Source organism: Corvus brachyrhynchos, unplaced genomic scaffold (genome assembly GCF_000691975.1).
Source record: "Corvus brachyrhynchos isolate BGI_N302 unplaced genomic scaffold, ASM69197v1 scaffold213, whole genome shotgun sequence".
Lineage (NCBI taxonomy): Eukaryota > Metazoa > Chordata > Aves > Passeriformes > Corvidae > Corvus > Corvus brachyrhynchos.
In genome coordinates, this window is record NW_008237233.1 from 1,165,344 (window position 1) to 1,184,619 (window position 19,276).

The 19,276-nt window shown below is 38.9% G+C and overlaps 1 long non-coding RNA gene across 2 annotated transcripts; it reads left to right on the plus strand.

The window, feature by feature from the left end:
* Nucleotides 1-3,525: 3,525 nt before the first annotated feature.
* Nucleotides 3,526-17,893, plus strand: LOC108445513. Of its 2 annotated transcripts, XR_001860400.1 has the most exons (3): nt 3,526-7,054; nt 10,509-10,605; nt 11,455-17,893. It is a non-coding gene; the product is annotated as an uncharacterized LOC108445513 (long non-coding RNA). The 2 variants fall into 2 exon arrangements; XR_001860399.1 differs by lacking the exon at nt 3,526-7,054 and having other exon boundaries at nt 9,644-10,605.
* The last annotated feature ends 1,383 nt before the right edge of the window (nt 17,894-19,276 follow it).

Genomic DNA, 19,276 nt, shown 5'->3' on the forward strand with positions numbered 1-19,276 from the left:
TTCAGGGACCCTTTTAGTTTCTGCAGGCAATCAAAGTGATAGAGAACTGGAAAGTTCTGTTAGTAGTCTTCAAAAACTTTTCCATCAAAATTCCTACCTCTGAATGTGCCAAGTATTCTAACATGCTGCAGTGGCCTTTATGGGAGCGGTACCGTCTCTGTAGATGGCTAGTACTTATTTCTTGATAGGTGACCACTTACTGTTTGTAACTCTTCCAGTAAGATGTACTTTGTGTTTTCTGAATTGAGGCCTTATTTCTAGCTTTTGCAATGTACTTGGTAAGCCTTACTTTGTTCTTGTAGACATGGCAGCATTTGTTAGGGGCCAGGTAATAATGGTATAAGGCTCTATAAACCCAGGCCAGTGACCAGGTTCCAAATAAATAAAAATACCGTGGAGAGAGGTTTTGTAAGTTGCTCAGACTGTGGGAGTGACACAGAAGAAAGGAAAAAGAAACAATCAGAGTAGTGATACTGTCTCAATGTTTGGTTTTACTTTTTTTCTTAATTTCATCGTTCTGGAGATTTTTGCATTTCAAAACCATGCCTTTTCTGTGCTGCGGACTGATGATCTCACAGTTTTGTGTACTGGGGTTGTTGCAATTCCTGTTGACTTTTCTTGATATTCACCACCTGACAATAATTGTGACATATCAGAGACCAGAGCTTGGTTAAGATCTAAGCTCTGAACTTGCAACTGTCTGCTTGGCCCCAGCATTGACACTACATGCAATTCTCTGTGTTTTTTGGGGCTCACACCAATCCTGGTCCTTTTTTTGCAGTTCTCTTGGTGTATCATAGGATGCAGATTCCTGGTTTTTTCATTTTATGCTTTGCATGAAATCATAAAGGAAGGGAGTGATTTGGTGGCACATTTTATTTTCTCTGTTTTCAGCATTACATCATATGTAAAAGGTATGCTGTTGAATGTGTGCCTTATTTCTAGACTTGCAAAACTGGGTTAGTGTTAAATGAACAAGGTCTGACTTCACGTACCTGGGACAAATATTTCTCTCTCACCTTTGCTATGGAGGACAGTGATGCCTGATGGAGGTCTAAAAACGGCAGCTTAGGAAATGTTGTAATCCATTGCACTGAAATCACTGGAACCTCTTTTTAAGAGCTTATAGTAACAATTGTTTATAACTGTTCCAAATGGTCCATCAATACCCTAATTAATCCCATGCAGCTTTGAGGAAATCAAGAACTTTCAAATGAATAAAAATACCATGTTAGAATGCAGTGTACACCAAATACTACTCTACTGGCTTATTTAGAGCTGTCTTTTACGTACTAGGTTTGTGACATCAAACATACTCGGTTCGTGTTTATTTGTGGGAGAGATTCCATGGCACAGTTAAGTCATCAACAGTCAGACAACGTTAATGTTGCATGTGCTGCATCATGTGGAGGCTCTGCTTGACTTGAGAAACATCTTGAGTGTTTTGCTGGTGTGTTTGATTTTACCACATACAGCAGAACTGTGCTTAACCATGCCCTTGGAGCTTGGCAAAGAGGAAAGAGGAAACCGCGACAACTTAGCTGGCAACAGAGCAGAGGCCAAAGAGGCAGTTTGTGAAAGGAGGGAAGAGCACAGAAGCACTGGGAAGGGACACAGCTGGCCCTGAACTCTTAAGCTAAGTCACAGGCCTGCGTGAAAGGAATAGCAGCCCAAAGGGGAGGGGATCTGCGTCCATGTAGATCTCTTTCTTTCTGGGCTCCTCACAAGTTTGTAGTAGAGTTCATGGGTACAACTTCTCTTCTTGCACTGTGGCCGCAGCTCAGGAAGAAGTTTCTCTTGTGACTGGCATTGTTGGAGATTGTGTGGTAGTTAAGCCATGAAACAAGAGTGTGGAGAAATCCTTCAATTTTTAAATCCCTGTGCTAAGAAAGTTTTGCAGGCTATGTGCAGTTCTGGGATATTACAAAGTAAACTTTGTTAGCAGAGGTTTTTATCACAAATTACGCAAGAACAGAGGATAGGGACAGTTGCACTAAATCCATTTGCCCTATAGATTGCTTATAGTTGCTCATAAACCCTTGCATGGTTGGAAGTTTTTTTGTGGGCTCATATCTGATGGGTGTGCTGCTCATGTAAGCAACCCTTTTATTTGTTTTGGTTGAACTGGGTCCTACTATTAAGCAGTAAATGGCTGTGACTACAACCTGTCTTGGTGCACAAGGAACCTAACTGAAGCAAGAGCTGCATTTTCTTTGACTTTTCCATTAAGCCAATAGGTTATAGGAGATACCAACTGGTGCTAGGAAAACTTTTGTAGAACTCATTTTCTGTAGCTACCAAGGAAGTGAGTCTGTAGGGATGCTTAGAATGTTCCCATTTTTGCGTAAAGAAAAACAATTCTGCAGAGGGAAAAAGAAGCCAGTGTTTTTGGTGCTTCCCTAAGGTACACTAAGGGAAATATCTGCACAAATCCATTCAGATATTGCTACTAAAATGTTACACATATTAGCAGAAAATCAGTAGAAACATCATATACTTGTAGAGAATCTGCAAGTGTCTTACTTTTATGATTGCACAAATGGTACATCTACTGTAAAACTGTTGCTAAGCAAACTGAACACATTGGCAATTACCAGCAGTCAGCAGTGATCGCTCTCAGAATACATAATAAGGGGGAAATTTCCATATGTAGGTCTTTTTGAAATCACATATGAGTGTATTGGTGGTGGAGGTTGTATTTTCCACTTTTTAGCCTTTACTATTTTGAAAACCACTTGTAAAAGAGTATTTAAAATAATTTCAAAGGAAGAAATAAATTTAAAGGAATAATTCCTATAAAATACTCCTCTCGAAGGGATAAAGAATGGGCCTAGCAGGAAGGGGCTACTTTTCTAAATAAGACTGTCTAGAATATTTAGCAGAAATAATGTAAATAACAGATATATCCAGAAATAACATCTGGATAATTTTTTAAATTGCAAACTGAAATTACTAATTCTTTATTTTCATTAAAATTTAATGAAATGAATTTCTGAAAGGGTCTTTTTTTGTTTGATTTTTTTTCTTTTTTTTTTTTATTTGTTGTTTGAGTTTTTTGTTTGGGGTTTTTTTGTTAGATTTGGTTTTGAATCTTTTTCTTAAATGACCTTGAAGTTTGACTGATGACAAAGCCTACTTTATTGGTGTGAAAAAGATATGGACAATTTGTGTTAGCAAAAGCATGCAGTAATTTACATCAGGTTCTGTAGCCTCTTCCTTCTTTCCCAGGTGTTGGCAGGTGTTGTAAAATGATTAGAGGATCAGGGGCATGGGTCATTGATAGAATTATGGGATCAATAAAAGAACTGTACAAGCAAAAGCCTGCAAGCAAAAGGCCTGCATGAGAAAAGCCCTCCATGAGAAGTGCCTGTGTGAGAAACAGGCCTGAGAACAAAAAGGGAGTTTTTGAGGATGTGCAGCTGTGCAGATAAGATGTACTGACCATGAGAAGGGAGGGTGAACTCTGAATTCTTTAATCATAACATAACTGTAGAAGCTTGCCAATGTAGTCTAATTATGTAGAAGCAGAAATGCGCTGTGATAGGTTTACGCCACTTAAGAGTTAACAAGCTGGTATACTATATAAGTGCCTCTGGATGGCTAATAAACGGAGCTTGCTTTTATCAGCCATATTGGTTGTTCTGCAATGTCTTCCCCTGCCACAGTCATCGGACTTTTCCAACAGGCAGGCACTCTTCCCACTCGTCTGCTGGAGTCAGAGAGATTGCATCACAGTGACTGTCCCAACTGTAAGTGGAAATATAGGATAAGAAAGAAATATATTAGAGAACAGTTACCATTGAAAAAGGAGTTCTGAAAACTCGTAAAATAAATAGGTCTATTTTAACCCAGTTGTGATGGGGTTAAAAAAGCCAAAAAAACTTCCAATTTGTGTTCTTCTGGTTAGTGAAAGGCAGAGCTATTCAATAGAGGTCAAAAGTAGAGTAATGTGCTGTACCTGAAAAGGAAAGTAGTAAAATGTCTGTATGGTATTTTTGATTGCTATTTATATAAATAAAATAATCACATCCAAACAACCCAATTAAATGAAATCAGTAAAAAATGCTAGTTAATGTAGATCATACTGGACCACCCTTAAAAAGACATTAAAAAGGCAACAAGTGAGTTCTTCAGCCCCCATTGGAAGTTAGCTACTTCCCCAGTACTCCTAAAGAACAAATCATAATCCTACTATCCTAATGGAGACTTCTTCAGTTAATAAAATAGGTTCTGATGTCTGGAGCTGTGTGAGTGAAGTAATTATGCCAGTTTATAATTTATTAAAAGCAGTTGCAGTGCTAATCTATTAATTTCTCTGTGAAACACTGAGTTTCATGACTTGAAAAAGTGTTAGCAAGACTAATTTTTCTTTCTCGCAGTTTTTTTGACAAATTGTTTATGCCCTACCCAGAGCAATCTTCATAGAAAAAGTTATTTTTATTACTATTGTTTTAAAACCTAGATGTTAAGGATGTTACTTTATTGCTTAATGGAACAGTTCAGTAGGAATATATATCGCTGTGGCTGCGCTTTATGTTTTTCAGAAGTTGCACAAAAGTTAACCGTATCTTTTCATATTCACTTTCCTAAAAGCAGCGTCCTCCACTTAGTAATCAAATGTGATACTTAGCTGCGTTCAGAGAAACTTAAATGACAAAATTCGTCAATTAGGGTTTTACCCACTAGGGGGACCCATTGTTACGACTAAAAAGTGGGCTCTGACGTTATGAGTAAAAACGGCATGATCAGGTTTTGTCAGGTAGAATTTTTATACCTGAATCTTTTCTCTCTCTTGGTGCGCATGCACACCATAAAAATCTGTGGGCCTCTTCCACCCATACAACCGAAATTTGCCAACTGAGATGTAACTTCTATGCAGCACAGATAACTATTTTGCACGTAGAGAAGGCTTATGTTTCTGTGTTTTGTCACCTTGCAGATATATAAAAATAGACAAAAAATATTTGACTGCTTGTGGTGTGCAGAATTTGCTGAGAAAATATGTACTTATTCAAAGATAAGCTGGTAATTTTATTTGATTTTATTTCTGAATGCAGGGGGAAGATGTGTCCTTTTTTTGTTCTGACATCCAGATAGTACACTCATGTCCTAATTTTTTCCTGCCTCAAGCAGTCATCCTGCTTTACTTTGGACTTTGCAACTCCATGCCCTGCTCTTACAAAGGCTCCTTGCAATATCTTCTCATGCCTGCATTTCCCCCATGCTGGACTCAGCTTTGTTCCAACTGTGCTTTCCATCATGTTGTCCTGCCTCCCTCCTGGCTCTAAGATGGTCCAGTGAAGAGGATCTGTGGCTGCCCCTGTCCCTTAACTCATGATCCTGTGAACTCATGAACCCCTGTGCTATGCCACTCCTCAGCATCCCTTTCAGCTTCTGCAAGGACCTCGTGGCTTGTCTTGTCTCTGATCCTTCCCCCCTCATTTCACTAGCATCATCACAGCCCTTACCTTGCTTAGGTAGATTAGTGAGGAGCAGACTTATAAAAACCAGCAGTAAAATGGTATGGAAATTTCTACATACAGCATTTCTTGATCAGTGGTCACTTCACCTAGTGGTGTTACACCTTTTCTCCTCCTCCTATGCCCATCTGGGTGGGAGGCAGAGGAGGAAGGGCATTTTCTTTTTATTGTTCTCTTGTCTTTTGTCAAGATGAATTTGGCACCCAAATTCTAAAAAGTTGAGGCAGCATGTTTCTTAGATGTGAAGTAAAAATCAATATAAGTTATTTCTGCCTGACTAAAGTTATTTTAATACTGTTTCTAATGCTATCACTAACTATTCTTTTTCTCAGAAAGGATGCAAAGCTTTATTTATCCTTGCTATTTCACGTATTTATAATTTTAAATTCTTTCCCAGTTGTGATGGGGATGCAATGCAGTAACATTTCTTTTGTTTTTTAACAGCGAGGATTTTGTATTTAAATATGCTCAAATGAGTGCAAATGTATTTTTGAATTAGTATTTACTGAAGTAAAATTTTCTTCTCTTGCATAAAAGACTGATAAGCAACTGTGCTGTGTGACCATTTAAAAATGTATTTCCAGCAAAGGGCCTTTTTGGTTCAGTTCAATGGCCCTTTTTGACACGTTGTGCAGAGCACTGAGATGAAATATTCAGGTCACATCTGAGTAACTAATGGATCTGCAGCTTGATTTCCACAGTGAAACACAGGTGCTGGGCATCTCAGTCACCAAGGTCTTGGCCCTTGAACCTCATGGACTTTCAAATTCCTCTGCTACCACTGGAAAATAAGTACCTGCACATCCCTTGGAAGTGACTTTCACTTCCTAAATCACATAGTTTCTTTTGCAATTATTACACTTACCATGTATTGGAATCTTGATCTTCTACCTGTGTCAGACTTCCAGGTATTTTTATTTTACTATGTATTTATTATTCATGTGAGTTTAAAAAGAGGATAAAAACAATTAAACTGCAGAAAATTCAGTGTGGTTGTGATAAAGTTGAAGGATGAATCTGCACCCACTTCTCCCCTATTGATAATAATGTGGCATGCAGAGCTGAGCCTGATGTTGGCCTTTCTGTGCTAGTCTTTGTGAAACCAGCACACCTAATAATTCCAAATACAGGATAGAAGGCAGGCATTTCCCAGGCATTTCTCTCTACTTCAGTGAGATGAAATATGATACATATCAGAATCATGGGCAATTGCTAATATTTTGCAAATGGAGTGGAAATTAAATGCATATAAGTTCTCTAGTCCTGATGTGCTTGATCTATCCAGAGACCTGCCCCAGAGAGCTGCACTGGAGCAGTTGGAGATGGAACACAGTGAGGGAGGTTTTGTTCTGGGTGCTATGGGCAGCATATGCCAGCAGAAAGGATGTTATCTTCTTGCTGCCGTTGTACAGTCTGGTATCTCAGTGCTCACCTAACTTTCTGTGGTGGATTAAATCAGATAAGGTGCAAACTTACACTTCTACATCTTTTGTTAAGGTAGCATTTCTTTTTTTTTTTCACAGAGACAAAAGGGATGTTGACATCTGAAATTGTGGAGTCTTTGCACCTACAAGGTATTTGTCTGTTGAAACCTTTCATTGTGCTAATTAAAGGCTCAGCCATATTAAACTGGTATCTATAGCCTTGCTTCTTCTTAAGGTCTGTGGAAGGCAGTTGAGCTGTTGCATCTCCTGTTACAGTCCCACTGAGTACTGAAGAGGGCCTGGGGGCTCCCAATACTTGTATCATGGTAGTTTTAGGGGCCTTCCATGGGAACCTTCTGCAGACATCTAACAGTGAGTTCATGGTGCTGCACTGAGTGCATCAGTCTGGTCTGGGTTAGAACACAGGCTTCAATGCAAAGAAATGTGTTAATTCAGATTCTGTTCTAGGAAAAAAGAAAGGACAATATATATAATCTAGTAGGAAATTACTGTTTTTAAGCTGCTATGAAGATCTGTGATCAATAAGAATATGAGATAGAATAAATGAGCTATTATGCCCCAATGATAATAATAGTTACGACCTTGTAATTTAGCACAGGCTCATAGCATTTAATTTCTTGTTGTGTCTGATTGCTAAATGACCACCTAAAAATGTGTAGTGGGTAGATATTTATATCAGATTTCATTTGTGATCATCAAAAGATTACTTTTTATTTTCTTTAGCAGATGTAAAACTCAAAATAACCTAAATGTGCTGCTAACCTAATTTGATTGCAGCTGGTAAACTGTGTGCTTTAAAAAAACCAGGAACCTGGTGGCTGCTTCTGAGTCTATTTTTCTCTTCAGCTTTGGAAAGAAGTATTTACATGAACGGGTAATGATACTAAAATTAATAAACTAAGGAGGGACTGAAAGAAACTTGTGTGTTCTAAAATTTATTAAAATGCATTCTCTTCGGCTAGAAGTGAGTTGGTGCCAAAAGAGTGGTCTCAGACTCATGTGGAAGATTTGTTTCATTATTTATTTGTTTGTTTGTTTGTTTGCATAGCTTACAAATCTCTGTGTAAATAAACAATACACCCTAAACCCAAACTAGCAAGGTCAACAGCACTGTTTACTAAGGCCAGAGGGTACAATTAAAAAAACCCAAACCAACTAATGCAAGTAAGAATATAATTACTATTAACTCTTATTATTTTTTTGTAAACTGTTCTTGGTGTCTGACAGATTCCTATTCTTGTTTCATATTCTGAGACACAGTAATATGACTCCAGTATCCCTTTTAAATTGCCATAATGTTAAATGCAGTTTGAAATAACTACAAAGTTCAATAAACTGTAGAATTAGGTGAAATTTGCTTTTTCCCCCATGAACACCTGTTTTTTCTGCTCATTAGAAACAAACTTTTTGAATTCTAATTGGCATCCTTCCTCAGAGCTTGATCTAGGAGTGCAAAATAGATTTGTGTATTTTGCTATAATTGCATTTTAAAATCCTAACTTAGAAAAGACAAACAAATATAGATGGTGGGAATTCAGTGAAAGGAATACAGAAAATCTACCAGGATCTACTAATTTGCCATTTAATCTAAATACAAAATATGCACAGCAGTTGTACAACTGTATGTTTATATACAGATCTCCATTTTTGACTGAAAAGAGAGCTTTCTTAATATAGACTAAAGTGTGATTTTGCTTGAAAAAGTGAATTTGTAAACTCAGCATCATGTTTATTGTCTTAATGATTTTTCAGATTCCAGACTTGATATGTACACTAGCACAGCAGCATGTTTATCCTATCTAAAAGCTCAGTCTGAGGTCAGCAAGTCTAGCTACGTTCAAAGGCCAAAATGAATGCATTAGTACATCAGTGGGAATGGTTGCATAATTCAACATCTTATCAAGTCACCACATCAATCCCAGGATTGTGGTGGTGAGGACTATAAAAATGCTGTTGCCTTGTCTCCAAGTCTCTCCACCCTATGTTGTGTTTTCCTGTCTTCCTCCCTTCTGTTTTCCACACAAAAGGGAGTTCACTGAAATGCCTAGTTTGTTCCCAAACTACTAAACATCGGAAGAAAGACTGGGAAAACAGCAAGACTTTCAAACGAATGAGGTACTTAACTCATCTTGTTGCTAACCTAAGGCTAGGCTCTGCTAAAGGAGTCATTCAACAGTAGCACATCCTTTTCCATGTAGCCTTCCAGTGCCACCAGCTCTGTTCATCCTGCAAGGCACTTTTTAGATGGATTTGCAGCATTGCAGTCCCATTCCTGGGGACATGTATGTCTGGGTAAATGGGAGGAATGTGTGTGCTTAATACCTGAGGCAACCCTGAAGTCTTTGCTGACAAGTGTCTTCACAAGACATGGAGAGCCCATCTGTGTGTCCTGATGCCACTCTTGAATGCAAGTTGTTAACTGTGTTTGGTAATGCTGTGGCTGTAATGCACAAGTACACAGAACTTTTGTTGTCTGTAAACATGGTACAAAAGAGCTTATTCAGCCCCTGTGAAGGGGACCGTGCCCTACAGTCCTGGCACCACATAACCCAAGGTAGCTCACCCGTGAATGGAGCAGGTTCTAGAGCACTGGCTCACTACCATTGGAGTCTTAGCTAGGATATAAATGTCAATTTCTTTTTTTTAAATGCATTTTGAAAGAATGACAAGATGCCGCTTCAGCATTCTGTAATGAGATCATTTAAAAAAAAATGCTGAACATTTATACAAACTGCTTTTCCATCCTGCAAGGATTTCTTGGATTAATAGCAGGATTTTTGTTTTGTTGTTCTTTGGGGTTTTTTTAGGGTTTTTTTTAATACCTTTCCTTCAGAATGCTGCAATATTTGCACAGAAATTAAGTTGTTGCTGAAAAACTAAACAGGCTGCCATCCCTTTTTCTTTTCTGGGCTGAAGTCCAATTTTACACAGCAGTTGCAGAGAAAAAGCAAACACATCACTAGATTCAGCAAGAAATATTGTAACAGTATGTAATCTCTGTCAAGATAAAATTGCCTTGTGATTTACATTACAATAAATCCTGACCTTTAAGTGCTGCAGGCTAAGCTAATCTGTGAAGTACTTTATTCTATCACTGAATCAGCATGTGAAGCTAAAGCAAAGTGACTGTGTTTGTCCCACTGTGGTGCCACTGAAGAGCACGTAGGGAAGCAGATTATAGTGCACGGTGCCATGTCCATTGCAGCTGTGATGTAACTGAAACGTATACTGTGGATTAATAGAGTGACTTACTACTGCTGCAGGAAGTAAAAGTTAATATTTTTATGAATAAAGAGCATATAATATTTAAATTGACATAAATCAAGACATTTAGAATTAAACTCGAAAATCTGGGCTGATTTTCTAACAATAATTCTCAGATCATTTCCTCATCTCTTGCTGCCCTCATTAATTTTATTTTCAATTTTTTTAAGGATAACAACTTGTATGTCAGCACAGATATTGCAACCTTAATTCAAATTTTTTGGCTTTTGTGTCTCAACATGTGTTGTTTGAGTATAATCTTTAGTAGATGTGTCACCTCTGGCACTTCAGTTAGTCTTCTCTTGTTCTTTTTTTGCAGGAAAAAAAAAAAACCCAGACTGAATATTTCAGATTCTTTAATTTACCCAATGGTCACTACCAGACAACAAATAATATTCACCAGATTGTGTAAGCAGGTAATCAAGTAGTTAATAAAACAGGAATTCTTGATACATTATCCCATAACAAAGCACTTAAGTTTATTGTGTCATGGATTGCTTGGAGCACTTTAATGGAGTCTACAGCTTCCTCATGAGGGGAAGAGGAGGGGCAGACACTGATCTCTTCTCTGTGGTGCCCAGTGACAGGACTCGAGGGAATGGTGTGAAGTTGTGTCATGGGAGGTTCAGGTCATGGGAGGATATTATAAAAAGGTTCTTCAGCCAGAGGGCACTGGAACAGCTTCCCAGGGAAGTGGTCACAGCACCAAGCCTGACAGAGTTCAAGTGTTTGGACGATGCTCTCAGGTGTGTGGTGTGACTCTTGGGGTGGTGCTGTGCAGGCCTAGGGGTTAGACTTGATGATGACCCTGTGGGTCCTTTCCAACTCAGGAAACTCTGTGATTCTGTGAAATGTTGGTAGGAACCTGAAACCATGGAAAAAGTTTATCTGGTCTTTCTCCAGTCTTTGGGTCCCATCACAAATTTCTATTTAAATTTTATAATATGTAGTTTTCTGAGGCCACTTACATTGTCTGATACATGTCAATATATGTCCCTTTTCTCACAGCTTTCAGTTGTCTGTGTACCATTCATTACACCTTCTGAACAGATGTATGTGTATATATTACATGATATATATAGTGAATTGTTATGTATACATATCATAAATATTTTTTACATCTATATACACATATATTTGTATATCTTTTTTGTTGGTTATATATATATATCTATTTGTATATGTATATTCATATATAAGTAAAAGATCCATTGGGATTACTCAAACCTGCCTGTGTTAATCCAAACCTGGATCTGATAATTTAGGTCAAATCAGGAGGAAAGAGAGGAGGCAAATAGGAAACATGCTGAAGATAAAGATGGACACTGACATGCAATATTACAAAGAGGGATAAGCACTTAAAAGCTGGAAGAACAAGTTAAAAGTGTTGTCATGAGACAAGGAGCTGCAGAAGCTAAATATTCTAAACTGTAATCAATGGGAAGCTGTTTGGCAATGTAAGATTTGCAGTTTTGCACTTGCTGTGGTTCTGAATAGAGGTCCTTGAAGATTTTCTGATTATTTTTCCTTAAGACAAGTGTAGAAGGTGTCTAAGTCAGTGCTTTTGCAACAAAACCATTTTCTGTAAATACTTGCTTTTCAGTTTCATTTTAATTAGGTCATATTTTTGACAGAAAGTTTTGAAATTGCTAGACTGAATCAATTTGACAATTTTTTTAAATTAAAATATCTCAGTTTCGCAGTGTAAACAATTTCTTTGGAAGCTTAAGGTATCTACAGCTCAAAAGCAGCTAATAACAAAATCAAAGTTTTATAAGTTTTGGAAAGGGGAGAATTTGAGAAATTTCTCAGATTTCAACTGTTGGTTTGTTCATATTGTTCCTTTGCTCTTGCCTTTGATGGTTTGAACTGATATTTCACAGGTTTGACTGCCATGTTGTTAGGGATACATCTACCTCCGGTGACCTTGAGCCTGCCTGTGGCAGTGGGGTTGAAATAAGATCTTTAAGGTCCCTTCCAACCCAAATCATTCTATGTTTCTATGATTCTCTAGCTGTTCCTGTTCCTGATAACATCCACCTCTGAGACAGCAGCAGTGATGCCCAGATTATATTTATACTGAAGGACATGTCAAAGAGTGGCACTGGACTCTAACAGATGCCATAGGAATATTGTTTATTCCAAACAGTTCAGATATACATATACTGTTATATTGTTCTGGATGTTCCTCACCAAAGAAAAAAAAAAAAAAAAAAAAAAAAAAAAAAAAAAAAAAAAAAAAACTTTGTAAAATTTAACAGCTTGCTGCAGTGAAGAAAGAAGTGCAGATATTTTAACCAGATGCTAACTGTCATTGCTTCTTAAAGCCTTTATCTGGTGAGACTCTTTGTCCTGTAAGTGCCTTCATGGGAAAGCTATCTCACCTGGGACCAGGTCAGGATATGTGTTAGCAGTCAGTTAGGCCAGCCAAGGAGTCATCTGACCACAAAACTGGAATAAGAAAGGATGCAATATAGTGTTGTTTCATGCTTCCAGTTGGTAGGGAGCTCCAGGCATCAGAAATGCAAAAGCTTAGGGAAAACCCTGTTTTCTTTGGGTCTTAACTCATTTAGGGCTCTTCCATTGGAAAGAAAAAAAAAGATAAAAGGTCTTGTGATGAGCAGTTCTACTGGGTTTGCTTATTCCCCTCCCTTCCCTGTTCTGTGCTCATTCACTACTCTTCCATGGTCAGTGCATCCAGTACCTCCAGGTGAAGGCTCCTCCTTCTAGGTTTGGCACCCATTTTCCGAATGAGTTTATTTAGCAGTCTTCTCTTAACCCTGGTTGCCTAAACAAAATGCATATCATCACATGAAATGGGCTTGCAAAATAGTTTTCTCAAAATAATATATTTCAAAGGCTATCTGGAGAAATGCTCATGCCTGTCCAGTGGACAGGCATGAGGATTTACATGAAGATTTTACAGCAGCTTGTCCGGAGACGTTCCTGGTGCTTCTGTTCAATGAGACCTTAAATATTTAATCAGGTCTTAAAATGCAGGAGTCTATCCATTTACTTGAAGTTGGAGTGGGGGGTTTCCCCTTCCTGTTAATTTGTAGTTTTTGCTCTCAATTCCACAGCAGATCTACTTTTTGAAAGATCCCGGATTTTTTAAAAAACACTTGTTTTCCAGCAAACAAAATGCCAGAATGTCAAATGCAAAGTGTTTCTCCACATTATTTTAGATTCCTTGGTCACCTTCAAGAGCTAGCTAATGACAGCATGCTGCAGACAGCTGGCCTCCTAAATTACACCATTGACTTCCTGTCTGTTCATGTGGGTATCATTCTTGGACACAACCCCCCAACTGAGTCATTTCTCACAAAAAGAAAAAAGAGTGTAGCTTTGTGAGACAGAGGAACCTTAAGTCCCTTTAAGAAGAAAGCAGTTAATCTCAGCAATGTGTTCACAAGGTTCAGAAATCTATCACTGGAAGGAAAAAGTTTTTTTTAGAGGTTTTTTTCTTTTTTTTTTTCCTCCCTCTCCAAGTTGCAAATAGGTTTTTGGGTTTTTTTTCCAGGGAACAAAGGCCTGTCCATGCAGTCATAAATTTAATCATATCAGTGGTGGTTTGGGAGGGTTTAACACAGAAGGCTTTATTTTATGCTGGCTATGGCTGTCCCCATGTGTGGTTTAGTGAAGTTGTATCAAAGGCCAGCACTGCAAATGTCAGTGGGTTTGTGATTTTCACCCACAAGGCCACGCTGTGCTGCTTCTGTCACAGGCAGAGTGTCATTGGCTTCAAAGGTGGGCTTTGAGTGCCCTACAGACAATGAGGAGAAACTACCTCTTTGAGAGTAAACATAATCAAAATAAAATCCCTGGCACATAAGATGGGGACATGATCAGTAGGGAAGTGCCAGTTTCTCTACTGAAATTTTCTGCTGTGTTAGTGCCCATGGAGCCACACTAAGGATGTCTACACATAGCGTAAATGTTCCCAAAGCACAGAATTTTCTACCTAGCCATTGCTGTGTTTGATGATGTTGAAAGTACAGGTCATTTCTGAAATTATTCTTTCCATCTACTCCCTGTGAAGGAATGTGCTTTGCGTGGTGTGTGGTGGTCCTTCCTCCCTTCCCAACTTTCCAGGCTTGGCCCCAGGCTCTGCACCCCAGGAGTGTCACCCTTGTCTACAGCAGACCAACAACCATGTGGTGGCATTTTGGGTGGATGGTTTTTGGGTTTTGTAGGCACTAGAGGAGTTGTATCCTTGTGCATTTCAGTCTGTTGGGCACACTTGGCTCCTTCCCCACCTCCTGCTCCAGGAGGGACAAGCTGTCACCATGCTGCTGTCAGGAGATGCGCCAAACCTTACCTCCATGGGATTGTGTTCCCTATGAACCTCTGAAATGCTTTCCCTGTCCCTTTCCTACATCTTAAAATGTAAGTGAGCATCTGGAATAAATGTAAAGTCTTCTCATCTATTTTTTCCTGCCCTTTGTTTTTTGACTGAAAGTTGCTGCAGCAGTAATAAATCTGAGATCACAGAAAGAGTCCACTGCTGAAAAGAATTAATCTCGATGTGGTTTAAGCCTTCATGTGTCTGTTTTGTATGGGCCTCCTCACTGATATTTGGGGATTATTAAAGATGTACCACCAATTTTAGGACGGGAAAAAAAAAAGAGAAACCCAACCATATGAACACTCAGAAAATAAATGATGGAGGTCTGTTCATTTTAGAAATAGTGTTAATATTCCTGAAATTATTATAATAACTTGAAATAAACATGCATACACAACAGCAATTTATATATAATTGTATCTCCTATTTTATTTAGATTTATAAAATATTAACTGTAAGAAGTCCAATAATGGCAAGAACTGTGGAAAAATATTTTTCATTAGGAAAAGATGTACTGGAAATTTATTCTGTTGCTGAGTTGTGTAAACATATTTAATGACCATTCAGTGTAAAACAAAGCAAATACTCAGGTTGTGAAAAGTTGTTTTCTCTCTCTGCAGCTTCCTGAATATTGCCGTCACTGGCTTTTTGGATTGGTTTCTGTGGTCTGCAGCTATGCACAGCAGAAGAAATTGCAGGCATCTTTTAAGCTGAGAGAGTATTTTTAGATGTTTTGTGGGCTGTGTATCAATTATTTTATAACACAGAGTTAGCAAGGAATGTATGAAATATATTTAGTGCCTTTTGAGAATATTTTAGGGGCATTGATTCTGACACATGGAATATAATTTACAGAGATGTAAGTTACATCATTATAAAATTATATATTGAGTAAACACCACCACAAAAAAATAAGCCAACAAAAAACCCTGTGAACAAAATTGTTTGAATCCTACGCTGAGGTATCCACCCTTGAAAAGAGTGGAAGCTTTCACTAAACAGCCTTTGCTTTCCTTTCAAAGGAAGCTTTTGGAGGATTACACAACCTGTGATTTTTCTATAAATTATTGTTGTATTAGTGGCTATGTTAATGCTGGTTGCATTACTAGCTGACTGTTCCTCTAGCCTTAAAATATCTTTCAGACATGTACCAGTTTCCTTGGCTTGCCCTGTCTCTTGGCTTCCAAAAAAGGAGGTAGGAGAAGGACCCTGCTTTTTTTTTTTCACTTTCTTTTTCCTTACAGAAAAAGGTGAAATGTTTTGGAATTATGATGTTTAAATATAAATATAAATACATTAATTTTTATTTTAAAAAAATCAAAACAGAATTAAATTATATTTCTTAATATGAATAACTGAGATATTAAACCCAGGTGCTGATGTTTTCTTAAATGTCATTGCAGTCAATAGGTTGAGTGGAGGGAATTGCCAGGTTTCCTTCTGTTTTGTTGGTGACTGGGTACATTGGTTGCATAGGGGAAGCCATGGCTTTATATTGGAAGCATTAACAAAAAAATTTAAATGTTCTCCCTACTCACAAAGAAAAACTGGGCAAACTGAGAACGGAAAAACCTTCCCCAAATTATACCAGCCTTGACAGAACTGCCAGCTTGGGAAGCACAGGTGAGTTCTGTGAGGACTTAAAGAATGCAGCTGCATATCTCAAAACACTGTTAAAGAAAGAATTTCCCATTGGATAAGCCACCACAACAGGAACTTGAGATTAGCACAGATGGCAAAACAGGAATTGAATTCCAGGTCTAACGAAGGTGAAGATTTGAAATTAGCACACTGGACAAAATTTTACTGTACAGACTGTGGGAACTTAAAATAAGACCTATCATGACAAAAATTCACATGGTGGCAAACTGTGAGAAAGGAAACAGCTGTTTACACATGTGCCAGCCCAAGCTGTGGGAATGGCATTTGCACCCCATGGATACCCAGGACTTGGGCTGTATAAAAGTGGTTCCTCCAGAAGAACTACTCCAGGACTTGCACCACCAAAGATTAAGGAGGGTGAAGAAGGACCAGTGGGATGCTGCAGGAATCCGCATGTGGTGATATCTAAGTTACCTCTCTCTCACTCTCCGTGTCCCCACTTTTCTCCTATTTCTTTCTATATTATTGACTTCTGTATGTGTTCTTGTTTGCTACCTAATGCAGGCAGAGGCATCTCTTATAATAGCATCATAACAAACCCTACAAAATATCCAGGAGGTGGTTTCCACAGTGATCTCTACTGCAGGCTCAGTCCTATTCTATTCAGTGGCATTCAGTATTAAATTTGAACACCTGATAGGCAACAGAAACTAAGCTATGGACCCAACAGAATACCCTGAATATGGGTTCTTATATAGAGGTAACTCAGCCATATAACTTTTTTCTCAAAAAATGAAAAATAAATATAATATTGAGTGTATTATCATTATTTAATTTTGAAACCAGTCTGAAAAAGCCACCAAGTTGGTGTTTTTCCCCTTTTAAATAACTATGAAGGCCAGTGAGTTTCCCAGGGAGGAGCCCTTCTTTGCCCACTACCTTTTTGTGTGATTTTCACCAGGCCATGGTGATACACCCAAAAGGATTTCCTGGATTTCTGAAGCTTGCTTATACATTATCCTTTCTTGGCAAGAGCTGTAGTGGGGAGGCTCAATGGTGTTGGAAAGCATCATTTCTACCTATAGAAACTGCACCCAAATTTACACCTGTGCTTGCAGATTTGTTGCCTGAGTGTACAGGTGCCTATTTGCAGAGCCCATTGACCCTTTCAATGCACTTATGCAAACCCTGGCCAGATACTCATTTTGCAGTCAGCACTTAGACAATGAAGGTCTAGTAAAAAGGAACGTCTCTGAACTGAAAATTTTCCACCCAGATCTCAGGAGGTTTCTAGTAGTGACTGCTTCTGGTTGGAAACAACTATTCTTAGATACTTCTAAAATTTCTGCTTTCAAAATGAGCCATAACATTTCACCTGCAGAATGTTATTTCTACTAACCAGAGCAACTGACCCATCCCTTTTGATGACCACTGGAGAAGCTGAAAATATCTACTGAAAAGTGACTTTCTTATCCTAAAATGTTGCATCTCCCTTGTTAACACCACAGCTAAAAGCAGTCAGGTCTGCCCTCAAGGCAGAGGTTGGTTAAACTTTGCCGGACTCTTGTGTTGCTGCCAAGCAATCTCAACACAGTCCTGTGTTCTGGGCTGAACCTACAGGGATCTCTATACAGCTAAGAACTGTGTGGGGATTGAGCTCTATAAATCCTGAGGCCAAAACCAACCTGAGAAACGTTTTGCAAGAATATATTTAATTTTGTGAGGGCTCAGACACCATAATTAGATCATACTGTAGAGATATACAAATCACAAGAAGCTGTCTGGTCCTCTCCTTGTCCTTCTACATAAAAAAACCAATAATGTCCTCTGCTTGCATATCCCAAGGCTAGACTTCTCTGATTAATATAGTGAAACTGCACAGCATTTCTCACTGGCTTCTGTACAGGGCCACTCTTCAGGGAAAATTGTGTAATTTGATGGATTCTTCCATAATCTGTGCAGATTATCATAAACAGCAGCCAAAGGCTTTGCTCTTTTTAAAAAAATTTTTATTTAATGATAAGAAATTCAAATTACTTGTTTTCAAATGAACCTGACGGCATGTTAAACTCCGAGACATGTTTCCTACTACTTTAACATAGAGAAGCATTAATACATAATTTGTTTTCCAGTGGCCTAGGAGTAATTGCTGCAGGATCACTAGCAAGGGAATAAAAATGCACAGCAATTAATGTAGATTCCTACTTACTATTACCCCATTTGGCACGCAGATTCAGCTGGTGCTGTGCAGAAGACATGGCAGAAATATACACAAGCATCAGATGAATTTGCCTAAAAGTAGCTTATGCAATCGAGGAGTGTAGGGCACTGAATAAAGTGTGCATAAAGCCCAGTATTAGGCAAAAACATTTGCTCTAGTCTATGCCAGTCCAGCAGGACAGTTGACCTGACCTTAGAGACAGTAAAACTTGCATTTAAATGCTTAACTCCCAGTTCTTGAATAATTTAATTTTTCATATTTTGTCTTCACACTGCTTGAGGATGCTCCAGAGTGAAGACAAAGAAGAGTGAGGAGCCTGGCCTGCAGGATTTAAGCAGACAAGAGATGTGCAGCTGCTGGAAAGAGAGCATTAGCACAGACTAACTGGCAGCTTGCAGAGAGGACAAAGCTCTCTGGGGAGACTTTAGAGCATCTTCCAGTGCCTGAAGGGGCTACAGGGGAGCAGTTCTTGTTGTTCAGGTGGTGAGGCACAGCTTGTCCAGAGAAACTGTGGTTGCTCCATTTCTAGAAATGTTCAGGGCCAGTCTGGATGGGGCTTTGAGCAATCTGAAGTGGAAGATGTCCCTGTCTGTGGCAGTAGGGTTGGAATTAGATGACCTTTCAGGTCCCTTCCAACCCAAACCATTTTATTATTCTATACTGTCATAGGTTAGCAAGCATAGTCCCGGAAGGGACGTCCTTGCAAAGGGGTGCTTACAGTTTCCTCTGGGAACTGATAGAACCTATCAGCTGGCCAGTTTGGATATGGACAATTCTCTAAGCCACTTAAAGTTGTGATCACCTCTGTGATCCACACTTGAGAATAGACAAACTCCCCCCCAAGCTCTCTCTCGTTTCCGGCGCTGGCACAGGTGGCTGCAGGGCCTGTGTGGGGGCCAGCGGGGCCGGCCCCCGCCCC